Source organism: Balaenoptera ricei, chromosome X (genome assembly GCF_028023285.1).
Source record: "Balaenoptera ricei isolate mBalRic1 chromosome X, mBalRic1.hap2, whole genome shotgun sequence".
Classification (NCBI taxonomy): domain Eukaryota; kingdom Metazoa; phylum Chordata; class Mammalia; order Artiodactyla; family Balaenopteridae; genus Balaenoptera; species Balaenoptera ricei.
Genome location: NC_082660.1, coordinates 37,217,498 through 37,236,053, shown reverse-complemented (window position 1 = coordinate 37,236,053; position 18,556 = coordinate 37,217,498). Strand labels below are relative to the sequence as shown.

At 47.5% G+C, this 18,556-nt stretch overlaps 1 protein-coding gene and 1 long non-coding RNA gene across 2 annotated transcripts in view; one reads left to right on the top strand and one right to left on the bottom strand.

Moving 5' to 3' along the window:
- The window catches only part of LOC132356805 (uncharacterized), a 71,626-nt gene that overhangs the window by 52,035 nt on the left and 1,035 nt on the right, over window positions 1–18,556 (bottom strand). The window contains exon 2 of the long non-coding RNA XR_009500078.1: window positions 16,846–17,083. This is a non-coding gene — a long non-coding RNA (uncharacterized LOC132356805). The remainder of the gene's footprint in view (window positions 1–16,845; window positions 17,084–18,556) is intronic.
- BCOR (BCL6 corepressor) overlaps window positions 18,077–18,556 on the top strand; it is a 113,888-nt gene continuing 113,408 nt past the window's right edge. Inside the window, exon 1 of the mRNA XM_059909847.1 lies at window positions 18,077–18,303. The gene's annotated coding sequence lies outside the window, so the exon portion shown is untranslated. The remainder of the gene's footprint in view (window positions 18,304–18,556) is intronic.

Below are 18,556 nucleotides of genomic sequence, written 5' to 3'. Positions count from 1 at the left end.
ATGGTGGCAGCTCTAAAAAGATCAGCAGCCAATGCATGGAGAAGAGAGGGTGTAGCAGACCGTATTTTGAGAGTGTCCTCTACAACATTTATGAATTCACATGCTCTTCTAGTATGTGCCATTTCCCCCCTCAAGAGGTGGAGTCTTCCTCTCCACCTCTTGAAGTTCAGCGGGCTTTTGTGACCACCTTGACAAACGGAATGTGACGAAGTGATACCCCACGATTTTTAAGGACTAGGTCATGAAAGGCAAATTGGCACACCCCTCCCCTCTCTCTTCATTTACCCTTAGAACCCAGCTGCCATGCTGTGAGGAAACCCAGACCACAGGCAGAGGCCATGTGTAGGTGTTCCATCTGACAGCCCCAGATGAGGTCCCAGATGACACCAAGCAGCCACTGTCTGAGGGGGCCTTGGAGAGATTCCAACCCCCAGCCTTCGAGCTACCCCAGCTGACACCAAATATCTGCGAAGCCCTGCTCAAATTGCAGATTTTACAGGAAAAATAAATATTGTGTTTGTTGTAAGTTTTGGAGTGGTTTCGTATGCAGCTGGAGATGAATAACACAATTGGGCAGAAGTCAACGAGTACCAGTGGTGGCCTGTGGGCCCCTTCCTCAGGCCGGGACCAGGGGTCAGCCCTTGATTACCCCTGGGAGAAGGGAAGGAGGACGTGAGGATGAGGGAGTGCTGCATTTACCCGGAGAGGGGCTACCTTTAAACAGGAAGTGCTGAGCTGGGTTGAATTGGCACGCTGACAGTATTCACCAACAGTGGAAACGAGAGCTCAAGAGCGAAGGTAATTCTAGTTAATGCTGACGCTTGGGCTTCCCTGGTGGCGCAGTGGTTAAGTATCCGCCTGCATTGACAGGGGAAACAGGTTCTATCCCTGGTCCGGGAAGATCCCACATGCCGTGGAGCAACTAAGCCCGTGCGCCACAACTACTGAGCCTGCGCTCTAGAGCCCGTGAGCCACAACTACTGAGCCCGCGCGCATAGAGCCCGTGCTCCACAACAAGAGAAGCCACTGCAATGAGAGGTCCGTGCACCGCAACAAAGAGTAACCCCTGCTCGCTGCAACTAGAGAAAGCCCGCGCACAGCAACTAAGACCCAACACAGCCAAAAATAAATAAATAAATAATTTTTAAAAAAATACATAAATAAAAAATTCTGGCATTTTATTACCAATAAAGCAGAATTCCTTCACCCTGCCCTGCCCTGCCCTGCCCTCCACTCCTCTCCCACCCTTACCCTCCCCACACTAGTATGGATGCTTGTTTTTAAAAACTCATGTTAATAAAAATTTAGAGGCTGCCAAAAAAAAATAAGAAAAGAAAAAAGAAAAAGGAAAATAAAGAGCATTAGTGTCTGCACACCAGACTTTGTGACCAAGCAAAAATTCCTACCCACTTTACAATTTGGGGCTGGATGCTTCCAACCACAACTCTGATTCTAGCCCCCGAGCAGACATTAAATTCACACATACAAAGACTCAGGCAGCACTGTCCCTTCCAGCAGGCAATCGTGAATCAGCGGTATCAAGTCATGGTTCCTGGAACCAAGTGGGTCTCTGCTAAGTTCATTCCTCTACCATCCCAGCCCACCTGAGGCTTCTGGCAACGGGAGAGATGGGGAAAGATTTGTGCTGGGTGGAGAGCCCCATCCCAGCTCCATTCTTGGTGGCGGTAGGGAGCACTCATGGCCAAGCTGCAGCCCCACCGGTTTGCAGCCCCTCTTCTTGGCCTCTGCACAGAGGGCCACATGCTGGCCCAGTGGTTTTGTGGACAATCCAGGCATCCCCCACCTTCCAATGACGAGACAGACGTTTTATGACTCAATAGTTTGGGGAAGGCAATCTTGCTGCAAGTACGCCTATGGTAATATCTACAACTTAAGTTTTTACAAAATATATCTTTTTTACTTTGAGATACCTGAAACAGCTCTCTGTCCCCAAACATGCCTTTGGAACTCTTTGGCTTCCTCTGTGTACTAGCTGAGCAGCGCCGTATTTTTTCTTCCTCCCACAAAGTAGGTGCATATTCTCCGGAATAACACATGGTTGCCATTAACGCTCGTGATGTTTGGGGTCTGGTGTAAACCCACATTTTATCCATTGAACTATTTCTTTTTTCCAAAATAGTGAAAAGAAGTACAAAACACAAAAGCAATTACATGACTTAACTTTCCATCTCTGTCAAGCTGTGATTAAAAGTGGAAAATAATACTAGCACTTAGGTTTCTTTCTGGAAAGGCAAGAAGAAAAGGCAATTTGTTGTGATGGTTGTTTTTTAAATGCCATAAGCTAGCAGTGAAGAGGAGTGGAGAGAATGATGGGGGTGCCTGAGAGCACAGGAGCTAAAACGAAAGGCCTTTTTCGTGAGGGATGAGGGTTTGGTGAGCACCCAGGTCCTAGAGCAATGGGAGATGTTCCCCATCGTGTAGCTTGGGATTGTCGTTTAGCCTCTCATGGCTCATTCTGCGCTGGTAGAGTCCAAGAGAGATTCACTGTGATCTCGTGATTTATAATAAGAAATACAGATTTGGTCTGGTCCCTTTCTGGCACAGAGCTCCTAAAACCCTTGGAATTTCTTAAGTGCTGAGAGTGATAAAAGGTGTCTTTTGTTATGTTAATAAGATGACTTTTGGACACCTCGTTAAGGATGGGAGCTGGTCACCAGAGGAACCAACCCTGTGATTAGCAGGTTGGAACTTTCATTCCCACCCCCTGATCTCCTGGGAGGGAAGAGGGGCTGGAGGTTGAATCAGTCGTTGATGGCCAATGATTTAATCAATCGTGCCTGTGTAATGAAGCCTCCATAAACACCCAAAAAGACAGGGTTTCGAGAGCTTCCAGGTTGGTGAACACGTGGAGACATGGAGGGAGTGGTGAGCCAAAGAGAGGGCATGGAAGCTCTGTGCCCTTTCCCCAGACCTTGCCCTATGCCTCTCTTCCATCTGCCTGTTCCTGAGTTATATCCTTTTATCATAAACCAGTGATCTAGTGAGTAAAATGTTTCTCTGAGTCCTGTGAGCTGCTCTAGCAAATTAATCGAACCCAAGAAGGAGGTCGTGGGAACCTCTGATTTATAGCCAGTAGGTCAGAGGCACAGGTGACAACCTGAACTTGCAATTGGCATCTGAGGCAGAGGGCAGTCTTGTGGGATTGAGCCCTTAACCTGTGGGATCTGACGCTGTCTCCAGGTAGATGGTATCAGAATTGAGTTGAACTGTAGGACACCCAGCTGGTGTCCCAGGCACTGCTTGTTGTTGGAGCAGGTGGGGGGGGGGGACCCCTCTCCCTCCATGCATTGGAATTGGAATCTGGACACTTTCACTCACCAATAGTCTATACCAATGAGGAGGACGAACTGGCTCCTGGTTCACCAGCCAAGCCTGTATGATCTCCCCTGGATTCCCTGAAGATTTTTTAAAACAAGCTTGGAGAGGTCCTCCCACGGCCATTTAGCTCTACTCTACCTACTTTCATCTGTCCTGATTTGGATCTGTTGCCCTGGCCACAGTTTAGGCCTTCTGAGGTCTCCACATGCCCATGATCCTTGGGAAGGTGGTAAAGGAACATCCTGGTAAAAGTAAAGAGGCTTATATAATTCTGTATCACACAGGACTGCATTCAGCTGCCCATAAGAGAAACTCAACAACTGTGGTTGTTGGCTTAATGGTAAAGGCACTGATTTATCTCAGGCAGTAAGAAGTTGGAGTAATAGAGTCCAGGTCTGGAAGGGTGGCCCACGAAGGCCAAGAAGAAGCCTGTCTGTCTCCCCCTCCTCGGAACGTGGCAATGACGGGTGCATCTCCAGCCCCAGCCCCTCACTCCAGCCAAAGGAGAAAGCAGTGGAAGAGGCAATGATAGCTGACTTCTGACTGTGTCCCACTGGCTGGAATGGAGTCACACGGCCACCTCTCTTGCACAGATGTCTGCAAAAGCATGTTATTCAATGTAGAGCCTTGCTCTAAAGGACTGTCAGCAAGAGGAGAGTTGAAATGGGTGTTTAGGGACCCCACAACCTACCATACCTGCCCTGGTCTCTTTTGGACTGATGGTTTCTTTCTGTCTTTCTTTTTTAAATGAGATGTAATTGACATATAACAGTATATTAGTTTCAGGTACACAACATAATGATTCCATATTTGTATATATTACGAAATGATCAGTACAATGTAAGTCTAGTTAACATTCATTACCATACATAGTTACACAATTTTTTTTGTGATGAAAACTTTTAAGATCTATTCTCTTAGCAACTTTCAAATACTGCAATGCACTATTATTAACTATTATTAATGTAGAGCATAGTTACCATGCTGTACATTACATTCCTATGACTTACTTATTTTATAGCTGGAAGTTTGTACCTTTTGAGCCCCTTCACCCATTTCACCCACACCCCCATCCCCTGCCTCTGGCAACCACCAATCTGTTCTCTATGAATTTTGTTTGGTTTTGTTTTGTTTTTTAGATTCCACATATAAGTGAGATCATACAGTATTTGTCTTTCTCTGTCTGACTTATCTTACTTAGCACAATGCCCTCAAGGTCCATTCATGTTGTCACAAATGGCAAGATTTCCTTCTTTTTTTTAATAGCTGAATAATATTCATATATATATATGCCGCACCTTCTTTAATGATGGTGTAGTTTCTGTCTACACTTAGCTTCAGCCAACAGGCTGGACCATGTGCAATTCAGAAATAGATCCTAACCAAACTCCTCAGGGTGTTTCTTAAGTCTTATTTTACTACTGACATAGGGTTAAAAAACAAAAAGGTCGTGTTCGTTTTGTTGTTTGAGGGGCAGTAGTAGGAGGGAAGTACCCTATCAAATACAGAGGGGCTGAGAAACACTTATACAGAATCTCCACACCTCTGCCAATCTCAATTCTCATAGTAAGACTATTCAGCATCCAAAGAATTGCTAAGCTAATTAACCTGTAGAGTAGTAAAAACTGCTTTCCATGATAAGACATAGAAATCCCCATGGAAACTGGTTTACATACTAATTGGGGAATGTACTGGTTCACATAATCTTAAAGTCCAGAGTTAGATCTGGCTTCAGGAAAGCCCTGACCCAGCAGCATCATGATATCTCCAGGGGCCTAGTACCCCCGCCCCCATTTCACTGTTCTACCTTCCAAGGCACAGGTTTCTTCCTTAGGTTTGCTCCCCAAGGCAGACACTATTGATGCCCCATTCCTTACACCCTTGGCCTGCCTGAGTTCGCGGGCAGCTATGTGAGACAATTCACTGTACTCTGACAACTTCCTTCCTCCAGCATCCACATATCTTTGATGCTCTGCCTGGATACCTTCTCCTGCAACAGGGGAGCTGATGCTACTGCAGGCTGGGAATTGATACTGGGGAGACACCGCCTTTCTCCACAGCTACATATGTGGCTTGCGTTATATTTCTATTGGACAGTGTTGCTATAGATTCTGTGCAAAGTACAGCCTGTGCACCAAATCTGGCCCACTACCTGTTTTTATAAATAAAGTTTTATTGGAACCCAGCCACACTCATTTGCTTATATATCGTCTGTGGTTGCTTTGGCTGCAAGGGCAGAGTTGAGTATTCACAACAGAAACTGTCTGGCCTGCAAAGCCTGAAATTTTTCTTCTCTGGCCTGTTACAGAAAAAGTTTGCCGATCCCTGATAGAGAATATTGACCCTAAGGATATTTCTAGGCTGCAAAAATATTACTGGCTTTCAGGAAAGAAGAAAGGTTTGGTTATTTTTGGAATATATGAAAAATACATATTTAATAGGTGTGTGTGCACATCACGTGTGACTGGTGTGTATGTGTGTGTATTTTGGGGTGGAAAAGGGAAGACGGAAGCCATGTGGAAATTAATGCAGACAGCAATGTGGACACTTCAGCAGAACACTGAAGTCCCTGCTTCCAAGTGATGACTGACCTGACGTAAATTTTGACTAAAATGAAAAGTGTTTCTAACACACTCTTAACAACTTGCCAGAGAAGTATTAAAAAAAATTCTTATTAGGCTCAGGGTGGCAAAGTAACTTGCTCAAAGTCACACAGCTTGTGGTCTCCGATCTTCTTTTAAAGGAAACTATCTTAAACCTCCCCTTCCCCCCCAGAAAAAGGTTACCAAATAAAGGTGACAGAATATAGCTATTATTTCAGTCTGCCCAGAACACATTCTCATACCCCTTCTTCTGATACCACCCCTACCACCTTTGATGAATCACTCTAGCCCTAGGCGTCTGGTATGTGGCCGTAATAACATCCCTGCCTACTCCTCCAGGAATGAACACATAAACTAGGCTAGAGCTACTCTACTTCCTCCTGGACAGAGCAGTTGGCTCAAGAGGTAGGCATGTGACCCAAGCCTGGCCAATTGGAGACCTTTCCCAGAATTTTCTAAAGAGTGGTAGCTGTAAGAGTGTAATCCTGGGCTCTTTATTCCACTTACAATCGCTATGGAACAAATTATGTCAAAGCATAGTGGCATAAAAGAACCATTTATCATGCTCACAGATTCTGTGGATCAGGAATTTTGACAGGGCACCATGGGGAGGACTTGTTCCTGTTCCCCAATATCTGGGGCCTCAACAGGAAGGACTCAATGGTTGGGGGCCAGAGTCATGTGGAGTCATCTTCACTCACATGTGGTGGCTGATGCTGGCTGTTAGATGGGACTTCAGCTGGGGCTCTTGGCCAGAACACTTTCATGTGGCTTCTCCATGTAGTTTGGGCTTCCTGACAGCATGGCAGCCTCAGACTTCTGCCATGGCAGCTCAGGACTCCAAAGGCAATGTTCTAGCAAACAAGGCAGAAGTTGTATCGTCTTTTATGACCTAGCCTAGAAGTCACATAGTGTCATTTCCACTGTAGTCACAAGCCCACCCATATTCAAAGGCAGAAAACACAGGCCCTACCTCTCAATGGGAGGAATGTCAAAGTCACACCGTAAGATGAGCAGCTGGGATGGGAGATATTGTTGTCTTCACTTTTGGAAAATATAATCTGTCATTCTCTTGGTAGTCATTTTCTCTGCAAAAACAAGGCCAAGTGCCTCAGTGAGGGACCATGGAAAGAGGATCTGGCAGGTGAGGCCCTGGTTCCTAGAATCACTCTGTAGATTTTAGAAACTACCCCAGTCATCTGACCCCAAAGATTTCCTTTTTGCTTAAAAAAACTTTAAATGGGTTTCTAACACTTGCAACCATGAGTCTGGCTGATAAAATAAGTAATTATTGATTTTGAAACTGAGAGAAGATTTCATTCATTCACCAAATATACATAAATATGTACACATGGTAATCTGCTAAGTACTGTGGGGGAAGACAACACCATGAGTAAGACACAGCCCTGAGTCACCCACAAGGGGTTTACAGGCTGTATTAGCTCAGGTTGCCATAACAGAATACCACAGACTGGGTGGCTTAAACAAGAGAAATTTATTGTCTCACAGTTCTAGAAGCTGGTAGCCCAAGATCAAGGTGTCGGCAGGTTTGGTTTCTTCTGAGGCCTCTCTCCTTGGCTTACAGACGGTCGCCTTCTGGCTGTGTCCTCACATGGCCTTTCCTCTATGTGTCTAAATTTCCTTCTCTTATAAGGACACCAGCCAGTTTGGATTAGGGCTCCCTTAATGGCCTCATTTCAACTTAATCACCTCTTTAAAGGCAATATTTCCCAATGCAGTCACATTCTGAGGGATTGCGGGGTCAGGCTGCAACATATGAATTTTGGGGGGACACAATTCAGTCCGTAACACAGGCTTTTAGGGATGATAATTATGAGACTGTAGTATTGTTCAGCCCCCTCCCTCTTGGGTTGTTGTGCTCCCCTGCTCCACTGACCTTGGGCTTGACCCTGTGACTTGCTTTAGTCAATGGAATGTGAGCAGGTATGATGCCAGCAAAGGCTTTAAAGGTGCTTGTGTTGTTTGGCCTACCTTTTGCTCTCTGGTGATCTGCCATAACATGAGGATGCTCCAGGAAGCTGCTGGGCCAAGGAGGATGAGGAGACATGTGGAACAGGCCTGGACCCAAGCTATAGAGTACAGCCAAACTCAACTGAGATCATCAGAACCCCAGCCCCCGACCCCTACCCCATGAACAGGAAATAAACATTTTAAGCTGCTGAGTTTGGGTGTGCTTAAAACTTTCGTTACACAGCATGACTGCAGCAATAGCTGACTAATGTGATAAGTAATAAAATAAATTACTGTGCCATGTAGACAAAAAGCTTTTCCTCTATGCTGAATTTTATTTTACCAAAGATTTCGAATAGACAGAACTCCTTTTTTTTCTAATGGTTAAACAGATGGGGGCTTCCCTGGTGGTGCAGTGGTTGAGAATCTGCCTGCTAATGCAGGGGACACGGGTTCGAGCCCTGGTCTGGGAAGATCCCACATGCCACGGAGCAACTAGGCCCGTGAGCCACAACTACTGAGCCTGCGTGTCTGGAGCCTGTGCTCCGCAACAAGAGAGGCCACAATAGTGAGAGGCCCGTGCACCGCAATGAAGAGTGGCCCCCGCTTGCCACAACTAGAGAAAGCCCTCACACAGAAACGAAGACCCAACATAGCAATCAATCAATCAATTAATCAATCAATAAATAAATCTTAAAAAAAAAAAAACAGACGAGCCATAAATTATTTTGAAAATCTAACGTACTTGACATGGAGGAGATTTTTCCAAACACACTGCATATGTTTTTACTTTCAAGAGGATTATTACTATTTCGTTGAGTGTCAGCAAGGCACTAAGTGCTGACCTGGGATTCCAGGAAGCACAGTTCATGCCCAGAAACCTCAATACTGGAGTCACCTAAGGACCATCAGACAGATGAGGTCATAAGCTAAGGATTTCTTAAATATGTGAAAGGATTGTGAGTGATTATGTAATTATGCTGGTGATTAAAAGACCAAGTTGGCATACCTTCAGTCTCAGGTATGGCTCCCTACATATTTCCAAATTGAAATTTCTCAAAGCTTGCACGGCCCTGGTATGTCCAGTTTCTTATTTCTAATCCTAGGAATCTGCTCCCAAGGTTGGAGGCTCATCTTACACCTAGTGGGGTCCAAACACTGGAAGCACCGTTTATCCATTCTTATTTTCCTGATAACCTGCTAGGATCTAAGATTTATAATCAACTGCATGGGATTTTGAACATTAGTTGAAATGCAGTTTATATGGCCTCCGGATCATCTGTTTTATTTCATTTAGGCTCACCCGTTTCCATTGCATCTATAAGCAAAGGTCATGACCTCTTTTGAAAAGGGCTCAACGGAAGGGAAAATAGCAAGTCTACGTGTTGAAGTAAAAGAATTTGGTTCATAAAATAAAACTAAGGCGACAGAAGGCAAAGGGAGTTTCCGCTCTTTGAAAAGGGGCTTTCTCAGCACAAGCTTGGAAAAAAATGTTGATGATTTATGCAAATTAGAGAGGAAATGTGCCCCGAGGGATCTTGGCACAGAAGCTCAAGTCGGAATTCTGGATTCGAGGCTGGCGGTGTCTCTGATTCACTCTGTGACTGGGACTGAGCCATTGAACCTCTCTGTTTCTAAATACCCTCATCTATAAACGCGGGCTAACAACCCTGTTCTTCCTGCCCCTGAAGGGGAGGCAGTAAAAATGAATGCAATGTCGGGGAATTACTTCTAAGAGCCATCGATTAGAACTACAGCATATGGTCTTAATGAGAGCTTGTTTCTGCCGCAAATTTTTCCCTGCGCCCTATGATCACTCCAGCTAGAGTGCCACAGAAATCAACTTCTCTCTTCAGCTATCTTCACATGCCGCTCTTAAAATCACAGAGGTCTTTAAAACAGAACTCCTGCCTGCTCCGGGTGTGCATTACGAGGCCATGGCTCCTGGCTCTTTTCGACACAGAGCCACGCAGCCCAGATTTTCTGAGATGGTGGTGATTTAAAATATTCTGTCCCATTGTCAGACCATGTGTCGTAACATGTGTCAGATCATGTGTCCTGATCATTGCTTCAGAAAATATGGTCACTCACACCTTCACGGGAAAGGAAGCACCTGCTTGTTGCCTAAAGTCCTCTTTGGAGATGGATGGGAATAAGCAATAAAGCTGTAGGGACCAACTGATTGATTGAGCAGTGGATATATAAATAGTGGAGGGGGAGGGGGGAGAGTGTTAATTTGACTCAATCATTACTATGTGCCAGGGTCAGGTGGGGCGAGTTGTCTGTTTATTAAGTAGCTAAGTTTGTGCTGGGCACTGGGCTAACGACTGCGGTTACAGAAACTGATAGACAACATCCCTGGCCTTGGCAGCTTGCAGTGCAGTGAGGGACAAAGGCAGGTAGCAATTAAGAAGCCAAGGGCGTGCTTTCAGGCTGTCACGAGAGCAAGGACAGTTTGTGGCAACACAGGGAGAGCTTCACAGAGGCGGTGACACCATAGCTGAGTACTGAAGGATGAGCAGAAGCTCGTGGCAGGGTGGGGGGGGCGGTGGGGGTGTGTGTGCTAAGAAGGAGCAGGCATTCCAAGCAGGGGGGCCCTGCAAAGACCTAACCGCAAGCTCTGTTGGTGTCCCACCCATGTCCCTCCACCCAACCCGGAAGGCACCTGAAAAGATTTCCCAAATACAATGAGGACTTCCTGAAACCATCAGAGGGAGTTCTCGGGCCTCTGAAGCATGCTCAGCTGGCCACCATATGGGCGAGCAGATCCTAAGTGCTTAGCTTCCCAGAAACAACCCTCAACTAATGCGGAATGAGAGCTGGGGTGTGCTGGAGCAGTGGTACTAGCTCTGGAGAGCCTGACTGTTACATATTCAGAAAATTTGCAAGCCAAGTGTTAAAACATTGGTAGCTTCCAATCAGCCACAGTGGGAATATTTATATCGTGGCCACTGGCAAACACTACAAATTGGGACTTTCTTTGTTCTCCCAGAAAGCTGGTTTACCAGCACACCACTGGATGGGAGTTGGTGGATAAATACTCCAGCTTCCTCACCCCTCACTGGGGCAGTGCTGAGGGGTGTGCTACACAGGATCTCAGAGAGGCACCAGCAGAATTGAGCCCCAGTTGCCCATATCGGTAACCTGCTCACAAACGTACCGTATATCGGCCTTCCTCCCTTCCCTGTCTTGATTCTCATTCCCTCACTGTGCTTCCCTGGGATCACCTCTCTTATGGCCCCAAATCCTTGGCTCAGGGTCAGCTTTGGGAGGTACCCAAATTAAAACAGGCATGGAAGCAAGAGCCGTGATTGTGGAGGGCTATTATACCAGGCAGAGGATGTTGAACTTAACCAAGGTGTCTCCGGTCTTGAAAGAATTTAAAGAGGGAAAAGACAGCAAGATCAAGTTTGTATTTGAGGAAGGTCCCCTCCCACTGGGGCCTGTGTGACAGATGGAAACAAAGGGAGCAAGACTGAGGCAGGAGGATGGTAGTGATGGTTTCGAAACATGAATGTACCTAACACCACTGAACTGTACACTTACAATGGTTAAGATAGTCGGTTTTATGTTATGTGTATTTTACCACAATAAAAAAAAAATGGGGGGAAAAATTGAGGTGGGAGAACCAAGAACTAGGTCAGTGGGAGAGTCCAGGGAAGAAATGATAAGAGTGTCGGACACCCATGGGAGGTGCCACCCACAGAGAACACGATGAAGTTGTCCTTGCCACAGCACTGCTTGTGGATCAAACTCTGAGCACAGCCGACGTTGTAGGAGCAGATACCAGAAGAGGAGGACGAGACCCAAAGGAAGATTGTATCAAGGAAGACAGGGTAAAGGGAATGTCAAGAAGGAAGTGTCACCAGGGTCACAGGCCAAAGAGAAGTGGTTGTGAGGATTAAATAGGTAAGGGGTTAGTAGCTAATACAAACTTCTCATTGACTCCTCACCAGAGCCCTACATTAAATTCAGTGACCTTGCTGAACTCCCTTATTAATTCTAATAGTTGGATTGTAGGTTCTTTTGGATTTTCTTTGTGCACAAGCATGTCATTTGAGAATAATGACAGTTTCACTTCTTCCTTTCCAATCTGGATGCTTTTTCTTTCTTTTTCTTGCTTTATTGCACTGGCTATGACCTCCAGAATAATAATGAACAGAAAGAGTGATAGCAGACATCCTGTCTAGTTCCTGATCTCAGGGGGGAAGCTTTTAATATTTTACCATTAAATACAGTGTTTGTTGTAAGTTTTGTTTGTACATACTCCTTATCAGATGAAGGAATTTCCATTCTCTTCTAATCTTGCTAAGCGTTTTTACCATGAATGGGTACTGAATTGTATTTCTGTATTTCTCTGGGTGACCCTGGGAACGTAACTTAAACTGTAAACTGTAAAATGACCTACTGCTTTTGCATTAGATATATCTGGTTTCAAATTCCAGCTGTACCATTTTCTAGCTGTGATTCTGGGCAATTTAATTAAGTTTCCTCATATAGAAAATGGAGACAATTATAACTCCCTCATAGGAATCTGAGATTATTTTTTGTAAGTTCAAGAGCCCAAGAGGCTGGTTTTGAAGCAGGACTAGGATTTAACATCCAGAGCCTATGGAATTAGCTCTCTGCAGAGGCTGATGTTCCCAAGAGCCTTTCCATCTCCTGCCCCTTGCTGAGGATTTCCCAGAATATTTCTGATGATGAATGGGGATGGACCTGAGCTCTTCCAACCATGTCCTTGCACTTTGCCCCCCAGGACTAAGGGAACAAACATATAAGTGGTTGGTCCACTGTGACAGCTAGTCTCCAAAAATGCCCCCACCCATGACCCAGGCATCCTGGTATGCACACGCTCATGTAGTCCCCTGCTTTGGAATCTGCGTGAGCTTCTAACTCTCTTGTAATTAGGTGAATCCACAGAAGTGATACCGCATGATGTCCAAGGCTAGGTCAGAAAAGGCTTTCTAGATTCTATCTTGGTCTTTTGGAACTTGGGCCACCATGGAAAAAGTGATACTATCCTAAGACCACCATGCTGGAGAGCCCACAGATAGGAACCACATTCTACAGTCCCAGCTGAGCCCAGCCTTCCAGCCATCCCCACCAAAGCACTACACTTGTGCATGAAGCCAACTTGGACCCTCCAGACCAGCACATCCACCACCGGAGTGCCACTGAGAGCCCCTAGCTGACCCCACATGAAGCAGAAGAATCACCCATCCTAGTCCTGTCCCAATTCCTGGCCCACAAGATAATGAGATACAGTAACATGGTTGTTATTTTGAACCACACATTTGGGGGCTGTTCATTGTGCAGCGATAGATAACTGGAATATCTACCTTATGTGTTTAGTCTTTAGTCATGGAAATACGCTAAGCAAACCTGTCTAGTGCTCAAACCTATGACATCCATCTTGTTTGACCCTATTCTAACCACTTAAGTTATTAACCAGATTCAAGTATGCAGTATTTAAGTACTGAGAAAACAGTCAGAGAGGGAAGTTGTTTCACTCAAAATTCTCTACATGCCTTTGTGTCTTAAATCCTTCTATTAACAAGAAGGGGTGTAAACAGATAATCCTTACAGCAACTTACAACGTTGGTACCATTAGGTCCAGCCATTTTTTTAAGGTTGAAGAAACGAAGCCTCAGAGAGAAAAACTAACCTGCCCAGGGACTTCCCTAGTGGTCCAGCGGATAAGACTCCGCGCTCCCAATGCAGGGGGCCCAGGTTCGATCCCTGGTCGGGGAACTAGTGCCCACATGCATGCCGCAACTAAGAGCCCATATGCCACAACTAATCATGCCACAATGAAGACCCTGTGTGCCACAACTAAGACCTGGTGCAGCCAAAATAAATAAATAAATATTTTTAAAAAAAAAACCACTCGCCCAACATCACACAGCTAGTTAAACGGCAAAGTTGGGACTGAAACCCAATACTATAAACTGCAAACCAAGGTTTTTTGTTTTTTTTGTTTTTGGTCTGGGTTGGGGCACTTTTAGTTGGTAATCAGGGGAATCCATTCATAGTAGCACAAGGAACAGAAGGGAACTGATGAGAAGAACTCAGGAGCAGTACAGGCAGGCCCCCACAGGGGGCAGGAGCCGGGCACTGGACGCCCTTCAGGAACCCATCTTTGCCCTCTCTGGGGCCCTGTGTTTCTGAAGGCACTCTGTTTTTTACCGCATTTCTTTATTATTCTCTGCCTTTCTGCAGACTGGCTTTCCCTGGCCTGGCATTCACAGGCTCGAACGCAATGGCCCCGCGGTCAGGCAGGGCTGACTACATAATTTGTGGGGCCCAGAACAAAACTAAAATGCAGGGCCCCAGCCAGGGGCTGGGACCTCACTCTCCCCTTCCCACACGCCCACTGCCTCCACCCGAGGTACTCGCTGGCCTCCAAGGGATCACGACCTCCATGCTGGGACACATTCGGTGCCGGAATCCTCAGTGGAGGAGAGGGCCCTGCCAAGGGTCCGGCCAAGAGTGCTGCCACCTTGCCCCACCCCCAAGGCGCCGTGAGGCTCCCCAACCCTGACCTTCCCAAAGTCAGTACCCAGGGGCAGAGGGTGATAGCAGCCCAAGGCCAGGGTGGTGTGTGGGAGGCCAAGCAGGGCCAGGGTCACAAGGAGGTGGGGAGCTGGCATCTGAGGACCCATCATCTCAGGAAGGTAAGCCGGGGCGGAGGGCGGGAGGTGGAACCATGCATGAGCTGAGGCTCCACTGTCCCACTGGACATCACCTACCAAACACAAATTTGAAATAATATTATTCAGAACGTCGAGATGGCGACTGCAGAGCATTAAATCCCAAGGATGGGGCCCATGACACAGGGCAGCGTGACTGCACTGGTCAGGCACCACGCAGCCAGCCCTGCCCTGACTGACCAGCTTTCTCTCTCCTGATCCCCCATTTCCAGGGGAAAAAAAAAAAAAAAAAAGAACAGAACTGGCTCAGCTAAGGGCAGATTCCACCTGCACCTACAGCAACATAAAGGCTGCTGGCATCCCAACCCCACGGAGGAGACAGAGGGCAGCTCCCAGAGAACTGGGATGTGAACCAGGAACAGAGCCCAAAAGGTCCCTCTTGAACCCTCTCCTACCACCTACTAAGTGATGTCATACTGTCTGTCACATACCCTGTGAGTATATGAGCAGAGGTGGCTGGCTGACCACCCCAGTAGCCATCCCCCCCTTCCTTAGTAACCTGAGGCAGCAATGGCCTCAAGCTAAAAGGTACCATTCCTCAGCCTCCCTTGCAGCAAGAAGTGGCCAATGAGACAGAAGTAGAAATCACTAGGTGGGACTTCTGAGAAATCTTTATAAGGGAGGCTGACTCAGCTGGATGGGGGTGTCCTTATCTCCCCTTGTCTCTCCCCTTCTTGCTGCTTGAACGATTCAAAGCAGTGGGTGGCATGATCAGATGGAGGAGGCGAGTTTGGGGACGGTGGGTTCCATTGTCCCATGAGGAGTCCTCAAGGATCTGAATTAAGGATGGTCGGATGAGGAAGAGCCCAGGATAGACGTTAAGGAGGTAGGACCTACAGGATTCGACGGTCAGGACCACATCCAGTACCTTTCGTGTGCCAAGCAAAGTAGAATATAAGCTCCGTGACACAGGGACCGTGTCTCTGTTGCTTACCATTGCATACCCTGGGCCAGCACAGTGCCTGGCACAAAGTGCGTAATCCCTAAGTGTGTTCCAATAGATGAATGAAGAATGAATGAAACTGCTCCAGGAGTCATTTGGGGGCTTGACTCCTAATTGTTCAGGAGCATCCGTCCCCAGGGAGCCCCTTGTACCCATGGAATGATTCCCAAGTACGACTTCTCTTGCTTTGTGCCACCTGTGAGTGCCCGTCATCCCCATGCTCAGACCCAGGCTGGGTTTTTGGGGACCTGGAGGACGAAAACCATAGGAATGCCACCCTGCTCCGAGCTTTTCCCAACTCTGGCTCTGATGTGGTTTGCAGGCCAAGTTAATGCCCCTGTTTCCACAACATCACTTCCTCTGCAGCGTGAGAAAAGAGGAAGAAAACTCGCTCTGTGACTCTCCTCTTCCCCCAGGGAAAGCACAAAGCTGTTGGAAACAATAAAAGCAGCCCTGTGTAAAGGGGAGACTTTTGTCTGTGCAGTCAGGGGTTGCTGCGCCCGCGACTTCCTGCAGGGACATTCGGCAGCTTTGCAGATAAATAAATGCTCACATTCAGAATGACCAGCCTAGAACACTTTTATGAGCCTTTTCTCCTCCCCAGGCTGTACACAGATAATAAATCATATTAGCATCCTGAACCTCTGGTTCAGCATCACTTGTCACCAGTTCCCCCTGCACGAGGAGTAAGTGAATTTCGGCAAGACTGTGCTCAGCTACGATCCGGCCACGTAGGATTGAGGCCTGTGGCCTCCTTGGAAATCACTTGATGTTTCCAACCTGGGCTGGCCACAAGCTGAGGTCACAGGGTCCGGCTGGTCACTCCAGACCAGACTGTAAAAGAGGCGGCTGAAACCCCAGCCTTCTAATCAATATTGGGTTGTTACTTAGAAAATAAACGCTTTCATTTCTTGGTTAATTATCATAGGAACATGAGCCAAAATAGACAACTGTCAGAGAGAAAGACAAAGAAGGAAGGGAGGGAGGATGGGAGGGGTAGAGAGAGAGAGGGAGGACAGACTATATCACTAATCAGAAACAGAGACTAGCCATTTTCCTCCTCCATGTTCTGCCTAATATAGTGACTTACACCACAGAGGCATTCAACAGATGTTGGAGGAATCAAACTGGAAGGGAGAAAGTTTACTTTCAGGTAACCGGAAATGAAATTTGTCCTCATTTCAGGCTGCCCAATTAGTGACACAGAAGGAACAACTGGTTAGGTTTAGAAAACGGGTGGTGGTGGGGGGAGGAGACGGCGGATGACAATATGGATTACCTGAATATATGAATTTTTAAAAATCGCATCCTCTCTTTGGCTACCGGAAGGAGCAGGACAGCCCAGAGCACCAGCAGCAGCTCTCCAAATGGCAGATATGGTCCCGCTGCCCAGCATCTCGGAGCTGTTGGTTGAGGTAGATGACTGCCTTCCAAGAGATGTGACCTCACAGCTGGTGAGGGCTGGGACTCTGGAACAAGCTGCACAGATGCACGGATCAGGGTGTTCCTTATGTGGTCTGTGAATTAAAAGATAACCACTGAGCTGCAAGTCACGCTCCCCCCACGCCAACACCACCACCACCAGCCTGTGGAAGGGAAGCCAATGAGCCATGTTTGGTGGGTGTATACTCCTTTCCTGTGATATGTTCAGAATCACTTCAAATGCAGCTCCAGGCTGCCTGACCCTGAGCAGAAGCCTACGGAGAAGGAACAGGGTAGGGAAAATGGCTGAGATCAAGTAAAAGCTGCTTTGGGTATGTGCCCTAGCAAGTTCAAACGCTGCCAGGCTGATTGGCTGGGGGGAGGGGTGGGAGGTTAATATATTTTTGAATAAGAGTTTCCTGTTATCTGCAAACAGTCACAAAACAGCTAGAGATTTTATTAAGGTAAAACAGTCCTCTTAGAAGGAGCAGTGGTTGGGGCCGTTTTCTCTAAAATCACTTGCCATCAGCGATTCTGTCAATCATTTATTCGGACACCCATTCATTTCACCATTATTTATTAAGGCCTACTGGGTGCCAGTCACAATGCAACGTGGAAAATATGTAGCCCTCAAGTGAACACTAAGTTCTGTAGATGGGTCTGTACTTTTGATTCCAAGGTGAACACTAGCATAATGTTTAACCACCCCGGACTCTGGGACACCTGGGTTCAAATTCCTACTAAGTCATTTAGCTTGCTGGGTGACTGATAGTCAATTAACTGACCTTTCTCTACGCCTCAGTTTCCTGATCCGTAAAGTTCAAGGGCTTGTAAAGTACTCGGCACAACGCAGAAGTGGCAGTTACTATTACTATTAAGCGCAATCCCTCCACCCCACCCCAGCTCTGATCCGTGCCGCACTCCACCGCTCCGTGGTATTTCGGAGGCTGTCCAGGCCCTCCGCCGCTGGGCCGTGACCCTGGAAATCAGGTCAGGCACCAGTCAAGGCGGCGTGTGTGTGTGTGTGTGTGCGTGTGTGTGTGTGTGTGCGCGCGCGCGCGCGCGCGCGTTGGGGTGGGAGTGGGGGGGGTGGCTTTCTTTGCGTGCGGCTTTCCCCAGGGCCTCTGGACAGTCTAAAAACTCACTTGGGAGGAGAGGAATGAGCGTGAAGTGGCTCTTTCGATCTGAGACACCCCCTCCCGGAGGAATCACCCCCTCCCCCCAGCCCAGCGCGGAGTGAAATCTTAGAAGCCGCCGCTGCCGGGTTTGAACAGAATGCCGGAGTCGGTGGAAGCCGGAGCTGGTCGGCCCGAAGGTCAGCGAGTTGTTTTGAGTTCTCGTACCCGGAAGGGGGGGGAGGCAAGGAGGAGAGGACGCCGGGGCCCGAGAGACCCCGCGTCAGAGCAGAAATTGTTTGTGCTCCGGAACAGGCAGATAGGCGGAAGCCGCGACGGGGGCGGGTCACGTGCGGCAGTGGCGGCGCAGCTGGCGGGGGAGCCGGGCTGGGACAAGGGCCGGGCCGGGCCGGGCCGGGCCGGGCGGGGGTGGCACGGGGCGGCGGCTTTCGC